General features: G+C 44.1%; 1 pseudogene; it reads right to left on the bottom strand.

Moving 5' to 3' along the window:
• Positions 1-1536: 1536 nt before the first annotated feature.
• Positions 1537-2146, bottom strand: LOC147452053 (uncharacterized; annotated as a pseudogene).
• Positions 2147-3515: the final 1369 nt, after the last annotated feature.

Below are 3515 nucleotides of genomic sequence, written 5' to 3'. Positions count from 1 at the left end.
AAAAATATTTGTTGACCTATTTCTATTTTGCACTTGATTGTACCTACTTATGGCCTAGCCAGCTTACGTATATTTGATGGAAACCATGCACTTCAAAATACCTTCCCTAATACAGGAAGCTAGCAGGTGTCATGCAATCTATAGCCACCCGTCACCAGACTAGCCTCCTTGATGAGCTCTTTTTCAGGTTGCCACCACCTAGGGGGTAGCTACCTGTATGATGAGCTCTTTTTCAGGTTTCCACCACCTAGGGGGTAGCTACCTGTATGATCTGTTAGTGTACCAGTTTCATGCACCTTCCACCACATTGCACCCAGCCAAAAATGAAGGTAGAGTGGTAGCTACCTGACTATAATCTTCAACCAATAGCAAGTTGAACCCTAGGGGATAGCTACCATGTATGGAAGGTAGCAAGGGATTGGTCACACCCTACCTTGGGAGGCTGCAAACCAAATGGGTAGCTACCCTAGACCATAATTGTGCTGCTCTCAAGAAAGACTGAAATCCATGTCATTGTAGCCACCTCATGAGCACACCCCACCACAAATAATACCAAGCAAGGTACTTACAAAAGGTAGCTACCAAGGACATACTAGTCATGTGAAAAGGGAAAATAGCCACCTCTTGACCTGAATTGCTACATTGTGCTCAAACACCACCAGATGGGAAAACCTAGCTACCACACCAACAAATTTTTTACTACAACCCCACCAACTGGGAAAACCTAGCTACCAGACCAACAAATTTCTACTACAAGGAACACTGTAACTACCATCCTGGATGCCTACTAGTAAGTAGCTACACTCAATATGTCTTATAGATTGGGTAGCCACCAAGACAATGACTTTTGAAGATACTAATGTACATAGTAGGTGGACATCCCAGGTTATAAGCTGCATGCTGATTGACAGGGCATCATATCAATGACTTTTTCCTTAGAATTTATTGCTACCACCCTTACCTCACACAATCTGGTGACTATGAAAACCATTCCTGTAGATATGTAGCAAGAACTAAGATTGTATCATCACTGATAGCTTGCTGCATATCACTCCAATGGTAGGACTCATGAAAACCAGAGGGTGGCTGCCACCATAGGGCTGATTACCGTATTTATCCCACCCAATCCTACAGCTACAAAAAAACTTACAACATGCCAACAAGAAAGATAGGAATGAAGCTAATGTAATCTCAGGACTTTTTTCAAAGTGCAAAAAAACATCAGAATGCAAAAAACATTCACCTGGGGTTGCTCTAGAAGATGCATAGGATGCTTTTGCCACAATTTTCTCTTGATTCGTCTTCGGCACACATCCTTCTTGTTTGGCAAGAAACGCGTATTCTCTGTCAAGAAGGAGAGCACCAATTCCTTGACCTCATCAGAGATTGCATCCTTTGTGCATGCCTGTCGCTCGCATAAATGCAATGGCAAGGATTCATTTTTTAATTTCTCTCTTGCTGAGTAGAAGTTTCTACAGTGTGTCCCTAGAAGTTTTGAAGCTGCATAAATGTTTGGGGTCGGTGCTCTCATGGCCATCATGATAGTCGCCCTCTTAAGAAATAGTTCTTTCTCTTGATGGTGGAAAGAGTGTCCCTGAAACCCACTAGCACTGGATTCTCTCGCGTCTCAATTTTGAGCCCACGCATCATTCAGCACATCCTTCATGATGGATTCCTTTGTCTCGTTGTCAAGGCCTCTTGTGTGCTGCTTGAAACATGTGACAATACTTTTTGCGATAGCTTGGCGTTTTGCAATAATTGGACAAGATGGATATTTGTTATAACTTTCCTTGAGCTTGGGACGATACTCTCTCTTTCTACGAGCTTCATAACTTCTGACAGCAAGCCTTCTACATTTTGCACACTCACAAATGCCGGCATGGTTTGCACATGCTCCAAAACCTGAGGGAGCTTCAACACATGTTGTTCCATCTATTATCCCTACTCCAAAACTTGCCGATGCCCCAATCAATGATGTCTCCATCGATGCATTCATGTTTCTTTCTCCAATAAATCCATTACCCAAGGGTGCTGGAACCAACGTTGATCCAATGCTTGAGGCTGCTCCGCTCGATCCGAGTGCCATGTAGACCGAAGTTAAAGTCCTACCACTTGTAAGGTCAAGACGTGGCTGTCTTCCCACCATGGCCTTCTTGATATGTGGCAAAGAGTGCACACTGACCACTCTTCGTGCAATGTATAAGTTGTAGTTGTAGTTGTAGCTGTAGTTGTTGCTTGAAACCTCCTACTTCACTACTAACACCCTCTGTGCTTAGCTCGAAAAGTTGCTCTAGCTGCTTGCCAATTGGAAAACAAAATCAAAATGTCTTCTCTGCAAAACCTCCTGCAAAACTCCCCTTCTGTGTTTGTCTTTGCCTACAAAAGAAGCTTATGTGCAAATGCTCCTGCAAGACTACCAACTTTGTAAGAAACTCCCCTTCTGTGTTTGGTTCGTAGAGAAGCTTTTGTGCAAATGTTTCTGCAAGACTATCAATGCTCATTCTAATGTGCTTGGTTTCTGTGCATGTAGAGAGAGAGAGAGAGAGAGAAGGAGAGAGCAAGGTGTCTTTGCATGTAGAGAGAGAGAGAGAGTGAGAGAAGGAGAGAGAGGGAAGGAAAGAGAGAGAGAGAGAGAGAGAGAGAGAGAGAGAGAGAGAGACATCTGACTAATTTTGTTTGAAAGTTCTCTAGGGGCGTGGAGGGAACGAACTATGAAATTGCCAAAGGTCGTGGGAATTTTAAATCATAAATGTCACGCTTTAAAACTTTAAATTTTTATTTAGAACTCTTCTCTTGGTTCTTGCTTTGATATGCAAGAAGCTACCTCTCCACCACCAATGTTCGAGACATAGGTATTTAGTCCACCTAACCATGCACACACCCTGAAGTTAGTGGGAAAAAAAAACCTCTTTTGATGAGTTTTTATGGAGTTTGTGGAGGCTTGAGGGGTCATTCACCCAGGGAGTGCCATGTGTCAGTGAATTGACTCACATGTGGGCTCATGGACCCAAGGTAGGGGTACTTATAGTGGGATCCTGGGTTGTGTCCTTGCGCAAGTGGGCATTGCTTGTGGGCGGTGTTGGCGCTGGAATGGCATGTGTTGTTGGACATTGGTGGTGTTGGGTACAGTCAGCTATTGACGACACTATGCAAACAATGATGACGTGGCTGGCTGCGGGTCTTGTTCCCACGAGGTCTTGAGTGGTGGGCCCCTCCTTTTTAATTGAGGGTCAAATACCACGGGAGGGTTGCCACAGTATCGTGACATCCCCCCCATCTTCTAAGGATTGCTCACGTGTGCCTTGAGCTACAACGTGACCAAGAAAAAGGGATGGTTCACGTGTGATGTTGGTCAAAAATAGTGCATGTACCTAATAAGAAAGGAGTGAAGAGCTTGAATTAGAGGAGGAGCCTATAAGAGACATTTTTTTGGGGGGTTTTGGGAGGATAGCCATTGTAGAGAGCAAGGAAGGAAGAAGACGAGGAAGCACCTGTTGGTATTCAAGCCTACATCA

This window comes from Adiantum capillus-veneris, chromosome 8, assembly GCF_014529385.1.
Source record: "Adiantum capillus-veneris isolate H3 chromosome 8, ASM1452938v2, whole genome shotgun sequence".
NCBI lineage: Eukaryota > Viridiplantae > Streptophyta > Polypodiopsida > Polypodiales > Pteridaceae > Adiantum > Adiantum capillus-veneris.
This window is presented reverse-complemented; position numbering and strand designations above follow the sequence as displayed.